The sequence below is a fragment of the Ciconia boyciana genome, chromosome 3 (assembly GCF_034638445.1).
Source record: "Ciconia boyciana chromosome 3, ASM3463844v1, whole genome shotgun sequence".
NCBI classification, from domain to species: domain Eukaryota; kingdom Metazoa; phylum Chordata; class Aves; order Ciconiiformes; family Ciconiidae; genus Ciconia; species Ciconia boyciana.
In genome coordinates this window covers 54371956-54398124 of record NC_132936.1, presented here as the reverse complement: position 1 = coordinate 54398124, position 26169 = coordinate 54371956, and the positions used below count along the sequence as shown (strand labels likewise).

The window sequence follows — 26169 nt, the reverse complement described above, 5'->3', positions numbered from 1 at the left end:
GAGGAATAAATTTTTGTGACATTGAATTTTATTAACTAGGAGTTTGTCGTCTAGATTTCTACTCTTTGAGCACAGACACTATCTGAGGAGACAGTTAGGTCCTGTCTGCACTATGTAAGCAACTAAATGTAGCATCTTTTTTTTTCTTTTTCTTTTCTTTCAGGTAGGATGTAGTTGCTTTGTGTTAACACACCAGCTAACCCCATCTTTCTGGATGGAATAAAACAGTATTCTAAATGGTCTGCTAAAGCTTGCTCTGCTTTAAGCTACTAAAATGAGTTTAACCCAACTATATTGTAACAGGCAGGTTTTACAAAATTATTTTAACTAACAGCAATTGTTTCTTTTACCAGTATATCTGCTGTTAAAATACAGATGGAGACAATCCACAGAAAAGGCTAGATGCTCAGCGGTCATAAACTGGCACAGATTTAGTGGAATTAACAGAATTACACTGATCACAGGTAAGGGTCTGGCTTTTGTTTATTTTTTCAGCAACTGAAATATATCATGAAAGAAGCTTCACCAAAGGTCCACCTAGCGAGTGTGGTCTTCTGCAGTTGCAAGGAATCACAAAGTACACCATATGATTCTTTCCAGAAACCATTCAAATTCAATTTAAAAATTGTTAGGATTTTTGCATCTGATACCCTATTTGGAAGGCTATTTAAGCAGCTCTGACTGCTTGTGGTTAGAACCTAACTTTCTGTTCAAATTTGTTGTTGGACACTGCTTATCCACTTGCTTTTGTGACAACACGGGTGTTTAAATTGCATAATAATTTATCTTTTCCCTTGGCTATATTTATAGAGATCAGCCATCATCACTTTCAGCCTTCCTTCACTGGACTAAGCAAGCCAAACCTTTCTGGGCTTATCTCAGAATATGGGCTTCCTAGTCTTCTGACTGTCCTGGAAGTCTTCTCTGCAACCAGTTCTCACCATCATGCCCTTCCCTTGAGCAAATATGACCTGAGCTGTGCATAACATGCCAGTAGACCACCTATACACTGGCATGAGTATTTTTCTGACTTCAGGTATATGTAATGGGATTCATAATTGTCTTGTTCATAGCTGGGCCACTGGCAGTTCTTGGGGAGCCTTGTGTTTAGTGAGTATTTCCAGGTTCTCCCCCTCTTTTAACATTTTCAGAAGTTAATCTCCCAATTTACAGCACAGTTCTGTTACTTGCTCCTAAATCCATGGTCTTGCACTTAGTGCCTTTTATATGTGCCCTGTTTTATTACTGTAGTTCTCAAAATCATCTAGTTATTTCTGCTTGATCTCTTAATCCTATTCTGTTTTGAGGTTGTCCCTAACTTTGTGTGTTACTATCAAATTTCATCATCATCCTTCTATTTTCCATGCTAAGTGAAAATATTGAGCAAGATCAGCCTCAATCTTACACAGTCAGAAGAGTCACTTGGAGTCAGACTTAAGTATTTAGATGTCCAAGATGAAGAGAAGTACATTGCAGGGTTTCCAAAATTAATTAAGGTATTGCTGGTGTGAAAAAAGCAGCAAAGTTCTGATGTATAGTTATAAAGCACTTTCTGTCTTGCCTGAAGATGACACATAATTGTTATGAGTGGAAATAGTATGTACAAATGTAGTAGGACATATCAAATCTGCCTGGATTCCTGTCTGCATCTTTAGATACCAAAATGTGTTTCAAAATCTTGAAAGGGAGTGTGTTCCCATCAGACAAATGCTAGACAGAGCAATACCTGGGGCAGATACTGTAACCGAAGACTGGACAACACGATTAAGTGAGAAAAAGTATTTATTTAAATTTCTGTGAAAAAGTTTTGTAGACGAGAAAGGAATTTGGCTATGGCAAGGAGACCTGCTCCCAGAATCCCAGAATACTAGAAAAATACAGTAGATACTCATTGCTAAAGAAATGTGATTCTTATTATTAAAAAGATGTTTCCCGTTTGAGTGTGGTGGATAACACATACTTTACTGAACATTAACTGCACCAAGTAGGTAGAAGAAGTAAAAACTGTTTAGAAAGGCAGAATGTGCTATACTTCATTTCTTGAAGGAAGAAGTTTTTCCCACAGTTGAAAAGGTTACTTGGAGCTACTATTTTCTACTCCGTGTAATTCTTTGAAGTTAGCGTACAGAACATGTGGATGACAAAACAGGCCACGCTGAAAGAATATTATTAAAATTTAAAAGCCAGGTCGTGCTACCACTGTGACTGCTTTGTTACTGGAGCCAGTTCCCTTACATGCAAACATTATTGCAGAGTAATTAATGGCTTAAATGCTCTGTTTTTTTCCGAAGGGCTTCTTTGGCACTCCTGGAGCAGGATGGGCAGCGCTCACGGCGCAGGCAGGCAGCCCGTGGCTTGTTTTCGGCTCGCTGTTCTGTGTGTGGCTGCATGCTTTGTAACCCTCCTTTAAAGGCAGAATTACTGATTTCCATCTGGGCTTCCCTCACTGCTCTGTGAGACTGTTTTTTCAGCACAGGCTTGTGGCATTGGATGGTTTATTTTTTCTAAAGCACAGAAAAATTAACCTAAAAGTATCCATTGATTTTTGGTGTCCAAATGGAGTTCCTGAGGAACTCATTTTTGACGGTACCTTACACTATACAAAACTTTCCATGTTCAAAGTGCAGCTCCCCCTAACTTAAATCACAAGGCACGGCATTCTTCTAAATCTGATCCCTGGTACTTGTTTTGGACAGGCTGGGGTTTCTAGCTGTCACTGGGGCAAAGCCCTTCCCCCAGAACAGCCCAGGGTGGTGGGAGGACCACAGAAAATGTCGGTTCGGTTTTTGCTGCCTTTCCCTGCAGTACACATGCTTTCATGGAAGGACGGAGAGGAAATTTTTATTGCCCTTCTCTTCAGAGGTCTCTGTTTTGTCCTGCTGTACATATAATAGGGCGTTTTGGGGATCTAAAAAAAATATTTTAGAGCAGCAGAAATGCCCCCTGGCCAGGCCTACTCCTGATTTACACCTTCAGGACCAGCAGCAAGGGGAGACCCAGTGTACACATTAAAGTTTGCTTCTAACTGCAATGGGCTGCTTCATTTGAATTGTCCCCATTTTCCCTTACTCCCTCCCCCCATTCCTCCCTATGAAAGCATGTTCTTTGCTTATGGATAGAAAGGAAAATTTTCTTCTTTAAATATCCTTATGAAACTTTTTCAGGTTCTATGTTTGAGGTATGTCATATTTGGAAACTTTTCAGGGTTTTCCATACTTCTGTACAATGTATATTTTTTTTTACTGCTAAGCCATCCTATATGAGTTTAAATTCTTACATTTTGCAGTATTTTAAAGGAGATAATTTTGTCATTAATCCAAAAACTATGCAGCAGGCTATTTTTCATACCACATCACAATTCTCCTCCTACTCATTCTTAAAGGCGATCAAAAATCCCAGATGTTTTTCCTGCAACATCTGGCTCCCTGGCACAGGCTTCTGAAGCAGTGTTTGCAGCCTTAAAGTCATGTCTTGGTTTTGTCATTTAGTTTACTGATAGGTTGTTGGAGTCACTGGTAGCACAGGGACTGGTTTGCTTTGACAACTCTTTCAGTCTAAAAGAAGGAGATGGCCTTGCAGGCCTGCTGGGATTCTGCTCAGAAATTTTTGGTACTCAGGAATGTGACGAGCTCAGCCACCTCAGCTTCCTGTCTTGCAGAAATACGTGCAGCAATATTAATGCACGTGGACCCAGAAGTGTTCCCTGCTCAGCCTCAAAAATGAGGCTTCTCATGTCTAAGTAATTAGCTGTATTCCTGCAGAACATACTGTCAGACGGTCAGAGTCACTGTGCCAGACTCTGTCCTGGGGGAAGGAGACAAAACGTAATGGGAGGGAGCTAGAAAGGACCATGCTGCCATGCTTTTCTACTTTTTTTATATGTCTCTTTTTGAGACCTTTACACATAAAATCTTGCTTCTCTCACATCCCCCCTGGCCTGTGCTTTGATCACCAAGCTAAGTCTTTTGACCTGTCTCTTATGGGGTGTACACAATGCAACAGGTCCCACAGGATACCTGCTTTCCTTATATTGATTGATTGATAGGCTAACTCTCACCTAGGATTTAAGTGCCATATGTACTGGGGGCCTTGACAACTAAGGTAGGATTCCAGGTGAGTGTCCTAACTATTAACTTTTGCCTATTTCAGGAGAGGAGAAGATTTCTTTTTCTTTCCTTCTCATCCTTCCCCACCCCTCTAAAGATCTAGAAAAGTTCTGTGTTCATCCCAACAGGGAAACAAAAATTGTGATGATTTTTCTGGATTGGAAGAAACCCTTTCTCCCTACTTGAATGGTAAAGCTGCTGTTATCAAATGCATATGCTACTGCCAGCAATATGTCTCAGCCGGGGGCACATGCTGCTCACTTTTCATCAAAGAAGAAGAGGGAAATAGCTCCGTGGAGCATGCTCTGCAGTTGCCTGCTGAAACCTCTGAGATTGGCTCTGAATTTCCTGCTTTGAAACATTTTGCTACCCCAGCAGAACAGTTCATGAAACTGGCATGAGGCAACCACACCTCTCTTCTGGGCTCCAGCATGCTTTCCCATATGGGCAGGATGTGGCTCTCTATGTCCTGTCTCCTTCTAGTTATTTGTTTGTGTAATTAAATCTTCCACACCGACATAGCGTTCTTGCATGCTTTTATGTAAGACATGTGATTTACAACCTGGAAATACCATCACCCCCTTAATTTGCAATGTGTATGCTCTCCTCATGACATTGTTGGTACTACCCATGCAGTATCATAAAACACTCATAGAGCTGTTATTTTGCTGCTTTTTACCTGCACCTGTGGCTAAATGCTGGGTTACATCTTTTCCATAGTATTTAACCAAGGATTTTAGCTACATCTTTTCCATAGTACTGAACTGAGGATTTTAGCTTACACATCATGGTGGACTATAAATGGGATGGCTGAAGCAGGGACCTCATCTGCCCAGCTTGTATGTTGGAGGTTGCTCCCCATAGCAGAGTTCTCTGAATGACTCATTAATCAGGTCTTGAAATTAGCTTGCTTTAGTAAACTGCCTGTAAACACTACAGCAGCTCCAGGTCTGCTCCAAGAGCTGCTCAACTATCCCTGTGAGGGCAGCACCCTTCCAAGAAAGGATGAGACAGATGACAGAGCATCATGCATCTTTCAACCATCTGACTTTAATCCCCTACCACATGTGAGTGAGAACCCTTAGATGTTTTACAAGGTCACTTAGTTTTACGGCAAAAAGCACAAGACAACTGTTTAATGTACTAAATAAATTGTCACTAATAGGACTTTTGGTATCTTGACCAGCTACAATATATGTGAAATGGGAAAGGATCAGCATGAGAAAAGGATACTAGAGACCAGCATAAATGAGGAGGGGATGAAAGAAAGAGAAAAATGAAGTCAGTAAATGTAAACCAGACTGAGGCAGTAGCCATGAGGCCTTCTGCAAGTGGATGTGAACTTGTTCTGCATTCCTCATCCTCTGGCCGGGTGAGGCACTGCTTTTTAACCCAGCCAAAACCTAGTGTGTATCATTTGGAGAAGACGTAGATGCTTTTTTCCAGCTCTGAACAAGCATAAGCAGAAGTCATCCTCTGACAACAGAAGTGAACCAAGTAATTTGTCATGAGTGATGGTTTAATGTCCTACTCCTCATTCAGGGCCAGAAGACTAAGGTCAAATCTCCACTGCCTTGACATTTTTTTGTGCTGGACAGAATGGTGTGGGACACAGTCTGGGATCCAGGCTGGGCTATTCAAAAAGGCACAGTAAAACATGCAGTGTACAACTTTGTTTGCTAACAACGGTTTCTAACAGCTCTGCCAAAGGATGCGTGTAAAAGAACGGGGAGGGTAGGAAGATCAAGGAGACAAGAAGTCTCTGCAAGTGAAGAAACACCGCAATGTAGATCTGAGCAAAGGCTGTGAAGAATTGTTTGTGCTATTTTATAGAAGTTAGAGCTTTGGTGGATTATGACTGCACTTGTGCACTGTAGTTATCTGTGCCATTGTGAGATGCGTGAAATGGACTGGTTGTTTTACTTCAGCACATAGATTCAATACTGAATACAGTTTTTTGTTTTGTCCAGTACAGATAAAGAGCCTGCCACTAATATATCCTGGGGATGACTCAGGGTGGTGGTGTGACAAATTCTTTATCTACACCACATACACGTAAAAATGTCCACTTCTTCTGAACAACGTTTACCAATACTGGGAGGCCTGCTCCACCTTTCACTCTCGGCACTGTATGAATTATTGGAATCTCTTACTTTCAGCAGATTTAATTAGTATGTTGCTAAATATGGTACTATGGCAACATGCCTACCCCAGGATTCCCTATGCTGCTAGGCCTGGTGCAGCTGAACTAATAGAAAAGGCTAATGGGAAAGTCTAATGACCATTTTTAAAGCTTAAATACCAGTCATTTAATCTGACACTCCACAGGCTGCCAGTTGTTTCCTTGGGATGTTCATGGAGCAGTTAAATGCAAAATAAAATTTGCAGTCAGTGGAGCTGCTTTACAAATGTTCTGTAACACTGGAAATCTTCGAAAGTCCCCAAATACAGTAATCAACAAATGATATCTGACTGGTTTTTCCCCTCCCCCTCAAAAAATTTAATGTGCACATGCACTGCCACGATGCATAGGAAAAATCCTATGGAGCAGTCCAGCATACACAATCTGTCAGACCAAGAAGAAATAAAGGTCTGTTGTTAATTCAGACAAATGGTCAGCAGCTGCAAAATAGTTTCCACAAGAAACAGAGCAAAACCCTCTCAGTTATGGATAGAATTTTTTATGATTTTCTGTTGCCTTTTCCAGGGCCAAAATATACTGCATATATTCCTACGTAACTTTTATTCGTATTCTCTGCTAATTCAGTGCTGCAAGCCAGAGCAACAAAAATCCCTCTTTAAAGTAAGAAAAGCCTGGTAATTTTTATACTACTTTTCAATATTTTAAACAAATTAATTGCCCCAGTCATACCGTTACAGAGAGTAAAAATGCCCCAGCAGCACAACTGAATGTTGGTATTTTGCATTCTCCTTATAAGACTGCAGCCGTGGTGATCAGCATGGGCGTGCTTGCCAGCTGAGGGTATTTCTCTCATTGCAGTGGGTATATGGTCACTGAGTTAGGGCATCTCACCATTACATTCCAGGATACCTATTATTCTCATTTTAACAGTGCTTTTCTTAGCTGTGTCACTTTTTATGTGCATCACAAGGATATCCTGCGTCTCTAATACTTTGCTACTTAGGAGAACGGGGAGAGTTTTAACAGTTCCAATTCAAAATATGCCAAAAAAACCAAAACATGGTGCTATCCAGAGCCTTTGCTGCTGCTAGGATGAACTCATGGCTTTTGATGCAGGTTGCTATACCTGAGGGTTGGTTAACAGGGACTGCAGCAGTATCACAACATCTTTATTCTCTCCTTGTGGCTTTACAGACACTGGCAGCAGTCATCACCAGGAAGATGGGCCAGGTCAGATGCTCCTTTCTTAACCTGTTAAGGTCAGTGTTTGGGTCTGTGTTATTCAGCTCTGCATTTGCAGGTGAGAAGGAAACAAAGGTCTTTGAATACCACTGCAACTTCTATCTCTTAATGACTGTTTCTAGGAATTTTGTCAGGACTGTATCAGTGTCCACCAGTGTAAATCCCAAAGTGAAATCTGGACCTATGTTACTTAAACTACACATAGCAAGCTGAGTTTTATTCTACAAGATACACTGAAACAAATTCATTTTGCGTGTAACTTCTCTTAAATCATAATTTTAGCCAGTAGGCCAGGAGGAGCTTGAAGAACTATTGGGTTATTGGAGATTAAAATATTCATATTGCCCTTTGTAGTCTGATAAAGAACACATCTTCTGCAACGTTTTTACTGTTTTTTAAAAACCCAAGTAACAAGAAAACAGTCCTTATTTGTCCACCTGAGACACATTCAGTAGAGCTCAGATGTGGATTTGGATGTTGAATAGACATACATTTCCTCCAAGTTTAGACAACGTGGGATCTTTCCCTTGCCCACTGCTGACTACTGTGCCTGGCAAATTTAAGAGTGTCTACATAAACTACAGGACGCAATTGCTTCTCTCTCATCTGTGTCAAAATCTTACAGGAAAGTTCTCTGAGCAAAATGTGTTGATTCAGCCCCAGAGATATGCAGCCTGTGAGAACTGCATGGAGACATGAAGTCAAAAGGATTTAAAAAGAGCTTAACATTTAATAGAGACTGAACCGAGTAAGCTGCAAACACAAAATGTTTCCAGAACTGCATCTCCAGTGCCCTAACACTGTTTTTATGAGTTATTATCACCTATTTTAAAAAAGATCCCCATTTCTATACAAACAAAATGACATACAAGCTACATAAATACCGCAGACCTAGTAGCGCGTTCATGAAGATGTGGTTTATTGCTATATTTTCATGGGAACCTGATTCGAATATTTGAGACTCGTTCCCCCTGAGCTGTGGGTGAGGATGTGGAGTCCTCTTGACTGAGTAGGATTTATGTTGACATAAGTTCAACCTTGTGGGCTGGTACCACTGAATAGATGTACACTGTCCTTCTGAAGCAGAGGTGGTTATGTGCAAGCTCTCTGATAGGCGATTCCACAAGAAGGGTGACCTTTGATACATGCAATTCTTGTTTAAGTGTCTTAAAAAGTCTCAAGACATGAATTGTTTCAATGTCATTCCCAGGAAAGGGTCAGCCTCCTCCCCTGAAAGGTTCAAATTACAATATGTTGGGCTGCAATTCAGTTACACAAAATAAAAAAAAAAAACCAAACAAAACGAAACTGGTTGTTAGACCCTCATGTCAAGAAATCCTTAAGCTCCCCTGGACCTTTCCACACATTTTAGTCTCATTTGCTACAAATGCTTCTGCAGGATAAAGGGCTTTGATTCTTCACGGCTTCCACTGTATGTAGTCACTGACATTTGGGCAAAGGGAGAAAAAAGGAGTGTAGAAGAGAATGCTGATGAAATAACACATATTCAAGTGCAAAATAAACTTCGTAAAGCACTAACCCTGACTCCAAATTAGACATAGTGAATGCCTTGGGTGGCTCAGAGGGTTATGTCAAGAATATTATTCCATTTCTTTCAAGCAGTTATGTGTGTTGTTCTCATTCTTGAAATATTAAAAACTTCTGTTGCCTACATTTTAAAGGGAAAGAGTACATTACTGTTCTGATGGAGAAATGTTATTAAATGCTTTTGCATATAGATGAGTATAATGGGCCAGATCCAGAACGGGACTTCAGCAAAGTGACGATGGTTGAGCTCAAAAGTTGGGTGCCTGGCTCCAAAGATGCAGTTTACCTTGCTGAATTCCCTGTGCTTTGAATGTGGGAGAGTTTGTGCTTTGTGAAGAGGATTTGCAACAGCCAGGACACTGAGTGGAGGAAATGCTGGAGACGGCTGTGCCTCTGAAGGTCTGTCCCTCAGAAGTTTAACTCAGTGCTAATACAGATATCTCTGTGAAAATGGATTCCCTGCCTGAAACCACTTCCCACACTTTGGTGTCTAAGACAACTGGCCTACTGAGCCTTTTCAAGGTGGCAGTAGTAGAGTGAAGGTGTGTGGAAGTAACGGGCAACCTTTTATCTTTCTGGGAGCTGTGGTGAGCAATCACCTTACATGACAAATTGCTCTTTCCTGTCAAGTATTACTTGGAGACATGCAAATGCCAGCTCCTGGATCTTGATGCAAATATTCTTCTCTCCAGTTGGCAAAGTAGGCTGAGTTGACTCCAGTTTCTTGTGAGACCTTCCTTCCTCCCTCTGTAGGTGCTGGGTGTTTAAACCACAGAATTTCCCAATCATTTCTCAGCTGAGCACAAAAGAAGTGAGATTTCTTATTTCTCTATTAAAAAAAAAGGTGGAAATGGTCATTTGTGTTTCTCTACTGAGGAAACAGTAGTCATTTTTCTTATTTCTTTACAGAAAAAAAATTAGAAGTGAACCCATCTTGAATTGTTTCATGGGAGACTGCAGCTTTCAGGCAATTTCATGGCATCATTTGTTCCTTCTGTTGACATGGTGTGCGGCTGTAGAAGAGAGAGTGCAAGATTTTGTGCCTCCTCTCCCAGCAGTAACATAAGAACATTTCCTTTTCTAAACTACTGCTTCACTAAAGTATTTCTTAATCTTGTAAGAGGAGGGAGAGAGATTTTTCTGAGGTAATGACTTTACCCAGAAATGACAGTGCACCTAATGCTGGCATATGTCTGCTGTTATGGGGACTTGTGTCCACTGTGCTATGTTTTTCCCCCTGTCAAAGACAGAAGGCATCTATTTGAAGCCTCAAGTCAAATAAACAGTGATCCTGCAGCAGGTCACATTATGACTTCTGTAAATCAGTCTGAAGCAATGGGCCCTCCTGCAGTGGAAGCACATCCAGGGTAGGACATAGACAGGGCTGGTGTGTGGCAGGGCTGAATTGGGATTTCCCACAGAACAGCTAGAAATAAAACAGGGGAATTCAGGATGAAATTCTAAAATGAAAATCAAGTGGGAAGCTCAAAACAGGGCAATAATACATCCCCGTTTTAAGTGATATTTCTGTAAAAATTCGGAAATGTTTTTTTCTCAAATGCTTTTTGCTTCTGACCCTGTTAAATGTTTTAAAACATTAAAAGATTTTAGTGACTTGGTAAACTCCAACTCATATAAGCAATCAGATTATGTCATTGAATTAGCTGTAGTTATAGAATCTCACTGAAGACGTAGTTGTAACTCTTCTACAATGATACGATTTGAGCTGATAGACATAGATATTTCCGTCTGATGTTTTACCATTCTAAGGAGTTTTCTATCACTTACGTTATTCCACTACAAGTGTTTAATAAGCTGGCTATTTCAAAACACCCTGTGGGATTTTAAATGTACCTTTTTTCCCAAAAAAATTCTTCAATCGCTGAGCTACAGGTTAAAAAGAATAAATATTATGATTGCCCTACCATACCAATGGCCTCTAGATTTAGTAAATTAATATTACTTTAGTTTTCAGTATGGATGAGCAATAGTTCCAATTAATATTTGGAGATAACATTAGACATCATTCAGAACCCACCCCACCAAAAAACCCTGCAAGACCAGCATGAACCTGTTTAGGTATAAATAATATTCTTAATTAAATATATATTGTGAATTTAAAATGGTTTTATAGCATTGGCTATAATGTAATTGCTGCTTCAGTACTGAATATAACTGATTCTAGCTAGCATCTACAGAGGAATTATGTCTGGAGTTACATAAATTGTGCTTTAAATATGGGCGGGTTGTGAGCCACAGCAGCTTAAGCCCATCTCTAAGCAAACCATAATTTGACAGAGGTTTTTGCATATTCATATGCATCTCTGTTTTACAGGACTCTGGCAGATAATCTTGCCTGGTCTCCCTATGGCAGTTTCAGACATTTTTGCCCCAAGCTGTTTGCTTGGCCCCTGTGCTGGATCCTGTTTCTCCACTGGGGAACCAGCAGCTGGGAGCCCCTGCCACACCACTGCCAAACTCACAGTTTAGATAAACCTGCCTTCATCATCCATTGAATGTAGGCCAAACTTTCATCGAAATGGCTGAGACATGGGCACAGGGTCCATTTTTATTGTCTGGGAGAAGTGGCCCTGGACACTGGAACAAAGTAAAAACTGCTGGGCAGGTGATAACCACTTGAAATCTATAGATTTTCCAGAGTTTGCCCCCTTACTTACCTGAAGCTGCTTTATATCTCTGTATCAATTTTTCTTTTCTGTTAATTATTACTCCCTTATTTCCCAGCAGGCACATTAGACTCGAGTCTTCTCTTACATAAAGTTGCACTGATGTGATTCTACTGAGTTCATGTTATTCTGGACTTATGGAAGTAAAAGCAAAAAGCTTGGAACCTGTGTGGCTTCCACTTCCATTTTATCTTAGTAGTTTTAATGGGAGGAGTTCTTTTATTAAGTAAGACAAAATTCTCATTATAACAACTCGAATAGCAGCGTCCTACATCAGTGGCCTTTTCTATCTGAAACTATACTTTCCATGACAGTGTTGCAAAATATTGCCATATTAGTGTATTCCCTGTGACTGCATAAAGAAGTTGAAAAGTCTTGTTTATTTGTCCTTTCTAATTTGTGCTCTACACTGTTTCCCAAAAAAAAGGAGACAAATGCTAAATGTTAATGGACACTCTGAAGGAAAATGTATTTTTATTTGTGAGACTCCTTACAAAGTTAGAAGTCAGCCTTAGAAATCAGACCTTTTGAAATTCCTTATAAAAAGAAAACAAGGTTCTTTTTTGCTCTTCATGGATATCAAAGGAATTTTGTACGTGATTGAGAGCAGCTGGCTCTAATTGTGTTAAATAGCCTTAAGCATCTGACTTTAACTGTAGAAGCTGAGAAATTCCTCTATGGGTACCACTTCTTCATATACCTTTCAGATGAAGAAGGAATCAGGATGCTGCTTGTATTTCAACAACCAGCCTTAAAAAGAGAGAAACACGACAGAAGCAGAATATTACCGTAAGTTTTGATTTTGGAACAAACAACATGCTCTGCATGGATCCGAACAGGAAATTGATACAGAAACTGGAGTCCCTTCTTAAAATAAACTGATTTTGCCTAATTGTTTGGCATTTTCAGTCTCAGACATTATAAATGCAGAGTATCATGTATACATTCACACTTATTTATTAACAGTATGAGCAGCACATGCTAGGTGCATGATTTAGTTTTCAGTTCACACATATTACAACCCTACCAAAGCGCTTCAGACAATAGCATTTCTTTATAGTTAGAGTATACATGTGGATATTCCTGAAATTATGTGTGTTTAGGGAATTTTATTTTAGAACTAGGATGGAGGACTGGGAGAGAAAAAAAAAGCATAAAATAAAATTTAATGACAGGCTGCCCTTTAAGAAGAAGTCTTTCCTTTCAATGCAGTGTTCATTCATTTCTACGGAGTGTGAGTAAACAGAAAGGAAATAGCTTTTGGCCTGATGAGCACTGGGAGGATGTTTCTGTACAAGAATACTTTGTATGCTGTACATCCAGACAGTTTTCATTGCACTGGCTGGAAGAGATTGCCAGGCATTAATGTTATTAGCAAAAAATGCTGAAGCTGAAGAAGATAAATCCTCACCTAAATGTTATAGCTCAAGCAGTTAAGAAGTCCAGTGAAACTGTGATATAGTTTTAAAGTAAAGAGGGCATGAAAAATGAGTTTGTAAGCAGAAGCGGTCACTATATTCAAATGGCTTTAGCAGTCCAGAATTATACCTGCTGCAAATGTGATTCTACAAATTATGGAGTGCAGTGGCCCTGATCCAGCCACAATATGATTTCATATCATCCATGCCCCACTGATGCAATGACTTACACTCCTGATGTACACTGGAAAAACTGAACAGCACCAGAGACTTTCTCACAGAGAGCTGCAAAGCACTGGGCTGTGTTAATACCAGCTTCCTAGCCCCCTGCTTAATCCACCCTTGCCTTATGATTTTAGAAAAAAGCCTGTGTTTGTTTACACACAGACCAGAGCACCCTAAGTAAGGCAGGATGGAATGAAATGGCAAAAAAAGAGAGCTGTCTGCATACTAAATTATTAAAGATCCCATTCACTGAAAAATAGTTTAAACAAAAGCAATAAGACATGACCATCTTTTTTGCTGTTATTTAGTTTCATACGGACAGTCCTTTGTGTTTACAGTCAGTGAGTTGTGTGAGTTCAGACAACTCTAGGCTGAGCTGTTTGTCCTTGTGGTATTTCAGATTTCACACCTCATGCTGTAAAACTTTCCAGGGCCAGCTCTGTGCTTTGAAGTATACAGTGTATGGCAGTAAACATTAACGAGTCATAAATATATTTGGCCAAAAAGAGTGTTTTACAGATTACACTTGCCTTAGTCTGTGGTGATATCGTTCATTATTCTGCAATTTCAACAATGTGTAGGATGGCAGATAGCTCAAAAGCATGCTGTTTTGATGAAGCAATCAGACTTTATGGAAAACTTTTGTCTTAAAGGCTTAAAATAAACAAATAGATATGGAAAAAAATTATTGTGGCTGTGTGTTTTCTTGACCCAAATAGTTAAAACGTTTTTGCTGCTGCTTAACCATGAATGAATTCCTATTCAAATGAAATTGTCACAACAGCAAACAAACTCTGAAGAATATGACAGTTAAAAGTGTGATGTTTAAGAGCTAATATTTTAATGAAGGTAACGCTTGCCAGCTTATGTTAACAAAGGGCTAGTCTAATGAAAGCAGTGTGTAACTCTTTGCCCTGGATGCCAGTTGTCACTGTATAGATACTGTACATTCAATTACACTGAGCTGAAGATAAACATGCAATACCTCTAATAGATATTTGCAGCTGTACAGCTGCGTTTATGTGCCTGTACGAAGCTATGTTTTGATAGATTTTGTGAGCACAGTTCAAAATCACAGCCATACTGATTTCAGTATGTCTGTCACGAGAGTCACCCACATAACGTTGGCTGATTCCCGATGTGCTGGTGAGAGGTTTCAGTGCAGGCAAGGCCTCTTACACTGAGCTCAGAATTAAAGGCCATCGTGGGGCTCGAGTTTTTTCTTCCTTGCTGTTCTCATAGCCTGTAACGGCAGCGACATCTTCCTTGGCTCACTCTACCCGTACATTCCTATTCCTTCTGTTTTTCATGTCATCCCACTTTTCCTCCTGAGCCCCTGGGTAACGTTAAACACTCTGTTTCCTGTCTTAATTGGTGTGGCCTCCTCACACTTATTTAAGGTTTCACTCCTGTGATTAGAGTCTTTGCAGGCTGACTCTAGAGAGTTTTGTAGACTTGCTGGGAAATAGATTGGCCCTCTGCATGGGTCCACTTGCAGAACTATGTATTAAGTGCAAAGTCTTCATAGAAAGAAATTGCTTAATTATTATGATAGTGAGTAATACCAGAAAAATGAAAAAATGCACACAGACGTACATATACAAGTACACATACTGAGGTCGACATAAGAAGGAGCAATTCTTCCCACAAAACAATACCAAGCACAAAAGATTTATTTTTTAATTACAAAGTAAAATATTCCAAAATTGTCTAATTGATGGATGGGAAGCTTTAGCAAAGTGCTGAACATAAGGGAACCTGACATTAAATGTTTGGCATGCTGCCATGACATTTGCTGAATTTTATTTTTATGCTGAATTTAAACCATCAGTGCTGCTAAATTTGATTCTTAGAGGAATAATGCACAATAATGGAAACATAAAATAGAAAAGAATGTAACTCTTGTGAATGTGTTCAGATACTACATTTTATACTTCTGAAAATGATAAAAAAAGATTATTTTTTTTTGCTTTGAAATTCCTCTACGTATGAAGAGTGGAATATCCTTTAAGAATTAGCGGGTTACTTTAAAGAACAATCCTTTAGCTTTCCTTCATTTTAAATCTAGGCTTTTCAGTATATTCAATTTCTTTCTTTCATCTTTTCTCTTTGTGGAAGGAGAAAATAAATACCACTTATTGATGTGAACATTTATATTAATCCTCAAGATGCTGACATTCAGGAGGCTTGATCTACCCATTTTGTTAAGTTGCAGTAGTGGTAAATTATTACCAGCATTCAGTATTTGTCTTTGCAGATGCATCTTAGGTAAGATAAGTACTTTTTTTGGCTTTACCTGTATTAGGAAGATAACCTGTACTGGTCTTTGGTTATATCTCAGGTATGTCTCATGTCTCTTGCAAGGTGGAAATAATTTGGGCACTAGAGTATGCCATACTCTTAGAGAACCTGTATGGTCATAGGAAAAGTCCTCGCAAGAATGAACATCGGGCAAGTAAAATAGGAATTCTGCATGGATTGCCTGGCAGTTTCCCGGGATGGTAACCTAGTCAAAAGGGCCAAACATGTTTACCATGGGCTGCCTAAGGTGTCTGATCAGTCCAGTTCATAAAGTCCTTTTGGGGGTCCTGGGACGTGACTCAGACTGGGTGAGCGTAATGCCTTTTTTATCTAAACATAGAATCATAGAATCATAGAATCATAGAATCACAGAATCACAGAATAGTTTGGGTTGGAAGGGACCTTTAAAGGTCATCTAGTCCAACCGACCCTGCAATGAGCAGGGTCATCTTCAACTAGATCAGGAGATGAATTATCATCATCACATCTCTTACATCCTTGAGTGTGAAGGACTGTGTGCAAGCAAGCCCCTGCAGTTTTTAAATTTAGAAAATACAACCAATGGCTAGATGAGAAATCCATGAGTGAGTCTGAGAGGATGATTCTATGTCCCAGCTTTATCTTGGTATTTTCTGGACCTTTCTGCACTCTCTTGTCCCAGAGTATTCAGTACTTGTGGAACCTCAAGGTATGGTTGTAGTTTAAAGGCATCCATCGAACAGTGCAGGGAACAGTGGCTGAGCTATACAGTGACTATTGATGATTTCTAATTGATTTGAAAAGAAGACATGGTGAAGTATTCTTATAAAAGAGCTAAATAAATCGGTGACTCTTGCTGATCAGTTAAGCCCATCTGACCACTGATCCCTAGAACCTGATCAGAGTTTAGGGAGGTAACTAATTGGACAGGGTTATGGTCACAGTATTCATGCACTTTATCTAGGGAAAGTGATTTATCATAAAGACCAAAAGGGAACATTTCATGTTTGTACCATGTCCACATTAGGGAAAAAAAAAAAGATAATGATGTAATGTTTTTGAACCCCTACATGTTCACAGTCCTAGTGCAAATAAAATGGATTGGTTTTAATATGGACAGACCTAGTGAAATAAAAAACAATGGAAAAATATTGATCAGTTACGATTTTTTAAAACTTCAGCTTGCCTTAGCTATATTGAAATTTTTACACACATTAGATAGAAATCTGCCTACTTTCTGTGAAAAGAGGCCAGGCTGTGAATCAGGCAAGATGACCTATGGCCTACGGCTTTGAGCTGTAGTAGACTCAGTGAGCCTCAGAAGACAATTAGGAGGCTATCTTTCCTTTGGGGAAGTTTCTTCCCAAAGAACTTTAAGGGTTTGGCAAAATTTTGATGTTTAACTGTATTAAAATTGCAGACCTTGAGCAGGAAGGTATATCTGTTGTCTGTGCCTTCACTCCAGGATGCCCTCTGTCAATGTGGTTCTGTTTTTCTTATGGGCACATCAGTTTCCCAAAGAATCAATACGCACTGTTGTCCTGGTTTACTTTTGAAGAAAAAAATGGAAAGCGTAAGTGCTGACGCTATTACACATCAGTCCAGCAACACTCAGGAGACCTCTGCTCACCTCTTCTTGAAAGGGGAGGTAGCCTCAGGGGGAAGTGTGCAACTCCCTTCCAACACATGGTCTCCTCTCTGCAGTACCTGCGGGTACACTGAAGGCACTTTGTTTTCGCCATACCTCTTTCCAAACACAGGGATCTGGGCTCTTTTCTTACTCTTTATTTAAAGAAGAGATTATCTAGGCTCGGTTGGGAAGACCAGATTTTACTCTCCCCTTCCTTTCCTGCATCTCCCCCTCCTTCTCTGCTTCCTATCAATAGTGAACAAAGAACAAAAGTTTTGTATCTTTGAGAGGGGCAGGATTCCATCCAAACTCCTCTCTGTTTGCACAGAGCTTGGTATAATGCTGCAACAGGAGTCACTGGAGTGATCATGTACTCACTTCTAGAAAGTCAGCAAAAGATGGAGACTTTCTCTATGGGGAATAGAGTTCTCAAGATATGACTGAAACCCAAACCAGTACATCCTTAATCCAAGTGAATTTTGGCTAAAACATCTAACATGGATTAAACTGTCAATGAATTGGTCTTTAATTCAGATTAGCATCTCAAATTCTGCTACATTCAGCTGCTCATTCGACTGCTTTGCATTATTCCAGCAGCACAAAGCAGCAAGTGAGTATGTCCCAGCATATTTTTTGTGAAATCATGGATTTGTTTAATAATTGCTCAGCCAGCTTGATTTGCCCCTTTTACGAGTCACCTCAGTGAGACAGCAGTAAACTGGAAAGGTTTGCAGTATGGCAGCTCTAAGAAGATTTTTGCCTAAGGGAGCATCACGTGTTACAAAGTCATGAGAAAAAACAAACCTTTGAATGTTTTCTTCAGTTTGATTGCAAGTTCAATAGTGCTTACTGCAAAACATGCAAACCTAATATTTCTCCAATTTTCTATGGGACTTGCTTTCTCATTCCTTCTCACTGTTTTACCTCACAGTTTAAGTCTATCAGTTCCCTCTTTCAGGCTGTGAAAAATCTCTCCAGAATAAGCACCCCATGGAGCCAATTATTTGCATGATTTGAAATGAGGAATTTGTCAAACGTAACCCTTTTTTCCCATCCTTTAACAGACAAGCTCCCACAAATATGTTTGCTGCTTAAAATTGCCTGTCAATGTAAAGAAAAGTCTTGTTAACAAGAACTACGGGAAAGACCCTTGTAATTTCTTAGCATAGCAAGCTTTCGGGATGTCGAGGTTGTGTGCCATATGTACTTTGAGTTCTGGTACAAGTTCTGTCTTATTCCTGAGTCAAGCATTTCCCAGGACTTGGTCTCACATAGCAAAACAGTTAGTGCAGTGCTATAAAAAGTGGAGGATGCAATAAAAATGACAATGCATAAAGGCAGCTTAGAGTAATATGGAACTAATTTATTGAACATAAATATAATTTTCCATACCATACATTTTATAATTCAGCAGTTCTAGAAACTGCATATACAGCAGTAAAAATAAGAACGTGGACACTTTACTGAAATAAGAGCAAATTTGTCAATGGCTTCAGTGGGAAGGTGCTGAGGCCTGGGATTGTTTTTTAAATACCACTGATAAACAGAAAAGCACATTCCAAAACATGATGATTGCAGGTACTTGGCAAACTGAGTACATAATTTGCTGAGCGTGGAGTTTGGAATATACAAATTGTGTTCACAGAATGGGAAGCTGAGCTTCAGTCCAGATAAAATTGATACCTTTACAGGGAAGGGGTTTAAGATATCTTTTTGTTTTCTCCTATTTCAGACTAGTCCACATATTGTTTGTACACTGATTTAATTTTATGACAGTTTATGAACATATGATAAGCTGGTCAGACCACTTTTGTTTTAATTAAGAATGTAGGCATATTTGAATGATTTACACTGATTTAAGTGAACCAGGTTCTATAGCGCAGTCATTAAATCTGCTAAAAAACCTCAGTGTATAAACAAGCTGTAGGATGCTGTTTAACCAATTGTCAGAATACAAGGTATGTTCCTCTATTATTATCGGCAAAACATGAGCTGCATGGTGTAATCTCTCAAGATAAAGTAAATACATTCTTTTGCAATTAGGCTTAAAACCAAATCCTAATTATAAAGGATTTGTAGTATTAATTTGCCATAGAATGGCACATACAGCAGGGAGAATTTACCCTATGAAGAGAAATATTCAATGAAATCTAAGGCATTTTACACAGAAGTTTATGGACTGAAAAAAAGGTAAAACTTGCCAGTGCAAAAGATGCACTTGTCCAATAATGGGTGATTCTTATTGAATCTTTGAATTACAGGGCAGGAGGTTTGGGTCTTAAATCTCCCTTGTATGAACTAGCCTTCTCAGCTTTAAAAAGTACAAGATATGGAAAAGATAGGAGAGGGGTGCTGACTGCATCTCAAGGGAATGATCTGCAATTCTTGGAACCTCCAGGGACGATGCATGTATTTCTGGGAAATATTTCCTCATAAGAGCAAGGATCAGGTTTGACTTCAGTGTAAGCTACAGGCTGTCAGCCATGAATCTAAAGTTCCCTATTTGTTGTTTCAGTTCAGGCACTTGAATTAGCCAGTTTTAGGCCAGCCCTACCAACAATATTAATTTTGTGCTTATCTTTGTTAAATTTATTAAAAATCAAATGCACCTAGTTACCCAGCTGTCAAAATGGGGATTTGTATGAATAAAACATGTTATGTTTATCCTGGTATTTGGCTTCTCCTCTGAAATTAAGAATTAGTATAATGAAGGATAGAGGCTGTTCTTTATCAGAGCCAAACTAAATCAGGACAGAAGTATATGGAGTTGTGATTACATATTTCAGTAGTTGGCTTCAAGTTTCAGGTGATGATTTAGAAGTAGTCAAATAATGAAGAACAAGGTCCTTATTGGGCGACGTTCCTTGTATGTTCAAGAGATTGCCCATATAGAGAGGGTCTGTATTTGAAATGTTTTACTTCTGCTCTGGAAGGAAAGTGGTGTTTAAGCAAAGGCTACCCTCCTTCAGCCAATAGCTAGAGAGGAATGATTGCAGCACCTAGACAAAAATAACCTTGTGACTTTTTGGATAGTCCTATCTTTCTTGATTATAGGGTTTCCTGAAGTCAGTTTGAACTCTGCAGGTTGGAACAGTATTCCAGGTGTGTTCTATTACATCTAACTATTTTAATAATTCTTTCTATTACCAGGTATTTTAGGGCAGTAGCAAACCATATATTGTGAAGAACCGTGACCACAGTCTCTTCAATAAAGTTTCATAGGAAGAATTTCCTTTGTGCACAGCTTGGCTGGAGCAAAGCAGAATCTATAAAAAGTTTTTATGTTGACTCTGTAAGATTACATGTAATGGAGTTACCTTCTCTATAATAAAATACCTGCTTGCTCATATACCTCTGTGTGAAGGGCAAAAGCAGTTTCCCATTGTACTGAATAGACAACATGCGTAGTTCTGCTTAAATCAAATAAAGTTTTATTTTCTTTAAATGCTGATGTATTATTTAAGCCTCATTGCTTTGCACTTTTAAAAATATTTGGTTTTCCTCTTTATTTTTCTTATATTTCCTTTCTTTTTTAGGTGAAAACACCCTAAAAGAAAGATCAAATGAAATGGAAATTATGATAAAATGAGCATAACCTTTAAAATATTTAAGCCAGTAAAATTCACGCTCACATCAAAGAGCCAAAAATAATATACGATTTAAGTTTCTTGGCTCTCATACAATGAATCATTTGGCTTAATTATAGATACGTTAAAGTAGATAGATAACCTTGCTATGTGGTGTTTTCCTGATCAGGAGTAATGCACATTTCCCCGTATCTATCTAAACCACATGCACACACAATGTGTATTGTGTGCATGCAATGCATATGCAGTATGCTGTGTATACACATATGTACACAAATACGGTATGTTAATCTCAACAAGCAGAAGGTGCAACAGCCATAGATGGGCAAAGGGGCAAGCTAGATGGAAAAGCAGAAGGCTAGGGGCAAGATAGTTATGGCATGTATAGTTTATTCTAGGCAAGGCCTAAAACTCATGCAGTATTTTACTTTTTATAAAAAACCATGCATTTGCTGCATTTTTTGGGGAGGTTGTGTTTCAAGACACACACACGGTGAATGCAGAAACAGCGAAGACACAAGCATTTGTACAGAGCTTTGAAGTGGCTTTCAGACCTGACTGAGGATCAGTTAACTGTGCACTGTAAAATGGCAGTTTCATGAAAAGCATGGGTGTTGAAACAGACATTTCTGAGGCATTTACGATGAAAAATATGGTGTGAGGCATGCTTTAGGATTGCACTGGCTGGTAAATCAGATTGGTGCAGAAATGCCAGGAGTCAGCCAGTTAGTTGCTGGGACAGTGGCTGTGTGAGCCAGCCAAATGGTGTCTGGTCCTAATTTTCTGTGGCTTTCCATGGGTGGGTGAAGAGTCTTAGTCTATTTCCCTAATGCATTTTTCCAGTCATAGTTGCTGCTGTTGTTTTCCTTTCAAAGCGGCCTGTACCTACCAAAACTTCACACAACCAATGAAAATGAAACTCCCTACCTCCCTGTTAACATTATAAAGTTCATGCAGTATTATTGAGCCTTTTCCTTATTATTTCAGGGGAATATAAACTTTGGGCCTGCTTCAGGTTTCGGTGGCACTAATGCTGACCAAACACAGCTAGAACCTGGAGACAGAAAATTTCTCTCATGTGAAATGCTGAGTTTAAAAAATGTTCATATCAGACAGGAAACAACTCTAGTGACAATGCAGACAGACTATGTGAAATAATACACATTGAAGTCACTTTCTGTCCATCTTCCATACATCAGCCCCTATGGCCATTCCGAGTTTTTAACAACAAACTGCTGCCTTCAGCTGCCCACCCCATGCTGCCACCAGACCTGCGTAGCAGAAGCAGCAGGATGGGTGTTGTCTCATTCTATGGCTTGGTGTTAACTCTCAAAGTGGCTAATGTAAAGAAATTGATGGTTGGTTGTGGGTATATGCGGCTGCAAATGAGGGTGGCTGAGCAGCCAGCATATATTGCACTTACTGCTCCTGCGAGACGGACAGAAAGCCGGCATGGCCAGCAGTGAGATGGGCGGCAGGACCTGTCCCCTCCACGCTCGCCAGTTAAACCCAATAGAGGCTGCAAGCCAGGGTCATCAGCCTTATGACTGATGGGTAATGAGCTCTCCCCTCACTTAATTATATAAACAAAATGCTTTTGTTTCTTATATAAACAGAAGTTCTTACAATTACCAGGTAACTGTAAGAAAATCCTCCTCCAGGGTAAGCAGTACCTTTTAGGCTCTAGGAGATTTAAATTCAAGTTCCTTGTTTCACTCAGGTATGTTCCCATGAAATGCTTTTGTTCTAACAAAATGAATCGTTCCATGGAGACATTTCTGACTAACTCCAGTCATAATCCATTCAATACAACTAAACTCCTGTATAAAGAGGAGTAATTTTGCAGATCGTGTTCCTGAATCTGTAATGTTTCAGAGGAGCTAGATTTATACAATATTTCTTTATTTTCCAGAAAAAAATCATTCATATTGGATTATGATATACATCCAGAATTTTGATAATTACAAAACTGTGGCGACACTTTCATATCACACGTAGCTTGAGCTATTGAGTCCTACAGTGTCTTCACAGTTTTTTTGCTCTTTTCCCCTCCTTTACCCCCACAAGCAGACAAGTTCTGCACCAGGAAGGACTCCTAAGGTGTCCAAGCCCAGCAAATTCCACGTACATAAAGTGAGTGATGCAGACACTTGTGTAAGGCTTTGAACTGATGACTTTCCGAGGTCCCGATGGAGGCTACCCAACTGCTGAGTTAACTGGCAGGTTAACAGTGCAGTGCAAAAAGCCTGCTGTTCATTTACTCAGGCAGTTGTGCTGCACGGATACACATTCTGCCTCTATTTCTTTTGCTGTCTTGCAGCCTATGGGGAGAGGTGTGAACAGTTAGGTAATGAAGAGCACACTGTGTCTAGACAGAGCTAACTGTTAGCAGATGATCACTGTTTATGTTTGTCAGTGAGCTGAGTGACACGAGCAAGATAGATGTGCGTCACGAATAGATATCACTGGACTCCAAATTACTGTCCCTCTTGCAGTGTTTTTTTTCCTTCGTTGTTAGAAGTACAGATCACGCTGAGTGCCAGCCTCATCATTTCTTCAGTGATAGAGAGGTGTGATGGTAAGACCTTTGAAATATTTACCTTCTGCACAGGGTTTCCTCTTCTGGTCTTGCATTTTAAAAATAGAAATAACGGTATGTATTGCTTTTCACCCTCTAGGGATTAAAGGATCAAGGCTTAAATATTGTACTGGCAGCACTGTAAGAAACCAGAGCTAGACTTGAAGATAGGTGTTAGCTTGGGACTCAGGAATCAACAGATCAGTTCCTGGCTTTGTTGCACATTTCCTGTTTGACCTTGGGCAGATCATTTTGCTTCACTTTGCTATGCCTTGCTTTCTCATCTGTAAAGTATGGATAAAGGTGCACTGTGCAAGGACAACTATGTGAAAAGTAATATGTTGCTGCAATCAGGAGAAGGACTTGCAGATACTCCTGTCAATGAATTTGTATGTGGATTTTTGTAGTACATTTTCTTTTACATAATGATTTTGTGGAAGGTAGACACAAGCAGAAGTGAAAGCATGTAACTGTAACTGTCATTTCATCTATCTTGCTGCAGGCGAGGCTTGAGAGCTAGATTGCTTTGTGGTCCTAAAAATATAAAGCAATATTTTAGTAAACATTCAAGAAATCACATAACTGTAATGCTTAAGTTGTACCAACTAATGGAAGCCATTAGGACAACTATCATCTAGAAGTAGAGTTTTAGGTATAAAAAAGACATTTATGGTTCTGTCTGGTTTAAAATGAAATGGGAATGTTTTTAAACGGGTTGTTATTATGAAACATTTTGGCTTTTCTTTCTAGCTATAAACAGATGCTTATTCATATTATGCCAAATTTACTAGCTAAGGCTGCTCTTCATCAGCAATGCATAAATCCCTCTTGACTGACTGGCAAGGCACAACAAATAAGCTGGCATACAATGGGGGAGCTTGCTTACTGTCTTTGCAGTGATTTTATAGTCCTATTCCTGAAATATTCCTATTGACTTTGGTGGTCCAAACTCAGTTTTTAAGATCTGTTCGCAAGAAGAAATTCTGAGGGATCGTACTTTATCTGTGCTGAGAGTTGGCTGCAAACTACATCATATACAATATAAAGCAAAACTCTCAAAGCCAAGAAGGGGCTGAGCACACCCTGTCTGTTTTGTGGTCAATATTTCCTTGAATAAATTACATGGAAGATACAAAAGAAGAAGGAAATGTTATGACTTTGCTAATATGACCCTGCATTGTCTGTGTAGGCTTTTGAGTAGCTGTCTATCCAGCCTTCCAGGCTGTGTCTTTGCCTGGGAGTGATCTGAAAAATGATGCAACAAAACAGTGCATCATAAATCCCTAACAGATTGATAATAACTGAAAATGATCACCTCTCTAGGGATGATGTTTATTATACTGTCAGTTGTCTATAAGAAATGGTGGCACTGGTAGGTGTGGTAACGTAAACCCAACACCACGGAGCCCTCATGGACAGGCCTTGGAAATAGAATTGCAAAATCCCCTTACCCCCTGGGGTGATCTTTTCACCTAAGAGCTGGCATGTTTCCATTCATTACTGGCACATGTACTTTGGTAATAAAGAACATAGGTATGAAGTCTACTGCTGGCCCTCTTAAACAGAATGAAATCCAGTTACAGTTTTGGGCTAAAAAAATTAAGTTTGGACATTTACAGGTAGATGTCTACATCCTAAGTCATCACCCTTTGCTGCTTTTATAGCTGTGTAAAGAAGAAAAGTCACTTTTAGGTCATGATCCACATGACTTAATTCATACCTCTGTGTTAGCATGAGACAAATATGAAACTAGAAATACTATGTTCTCTGCATTGACTGTGAAGGGAGCCAAAGGTGACTCACTTAGGTGCAGATGGCAACACTGAAAACCTCTTCTAGATTACATTAATGTGACTCAAAATGTTTGAGTTATTCTGCAGAGTTTGGGAATCATAAGGGTTATGTCCCCTTTTAAAATCAATGTAGCTTTCAGATGTCTCCTCCAAAGGTCACAGTGACAACTGAATTAAAAGACTTGTGTTTGAATGGGAGGACCTTTCTCCTGCTTTCTGTGCAAGGTGAGGAATTCCACTCTACATGTTCATTCTCCCTGTGAGAATGTTAGAGGACCTGACACTAAAATCCCTTCTGTAGATCAGGCTGTTTGTTTGACAAATCTCTGCTTTGACTTAGAGGAACTGGTTTTTTTGGAGGTTGCCAATTTTGCACATTGCAAAGGGGTAGAAAGAGGTCAGCTACAGTTCAGTAGGAAATGAGTGGGACGCCACTGGATTCACTTTACCAAGGATTCCTTACAGACATTAAATCAGAATGAATTTCTCTTCAGTCCCGTCAAGGCTGATAAACTTCATGAGAAGACCAAGCCATTTATCTCTGCTATTAAAAGCTTGAGATTTGGAGAGGACTAAATGAAGGGAGCCCTCATTATTTGTATTTATACAGCATACACACTGAACTATTTTTAGCTTTCATGCTGTATTCTTAACACATTTGAAGTATAGAAGTGGAAACTGGGAATAATTTGTCTGTGAACTACATGCCTGTGGGGTGTAAGCTAAAATGCCTTCTTTGATCTAAAAATGAAGTGAATTTGTGTCATGGACCACACACTTGAAACAAGGCAAGCAGTGGAAAGATAGAGGGAAGGGTTCAAGCATTAATGCTAAGGTCCATGTACAGTGTCTTTTCCTCTCCACTCTGCTCTAAGATTAAAAGGCAGTTGCTGGGGTATTTAGAAGAGTTCTGCATTGCTGTGGAGCACAGC

The 26169-nt window shown here is 39.5% G+C and overlaps 1 long non-coding RNA gene across 1 annotated transcript in view; it reads left to right on the top strand.

The window, feature by feature from the left end:
- LOC140650015 (uncharacterized) overlaps positions 1-26169 on the top strand; it is a 67555-nt gene that overhangs the window by 26029 nt on the left and 15357 nt on the right. The window contains exons 4-5 of the long non-coding RNA XR_012041823.1: positions 354-464; positions 7444-7508. This is a non-coding gene — a long non-coding RNA (uncharacterized lncRNA). The remainder of the gene's footprint in view (positions 1-353; positions 465-7443; positions 7509-26169) is intronic.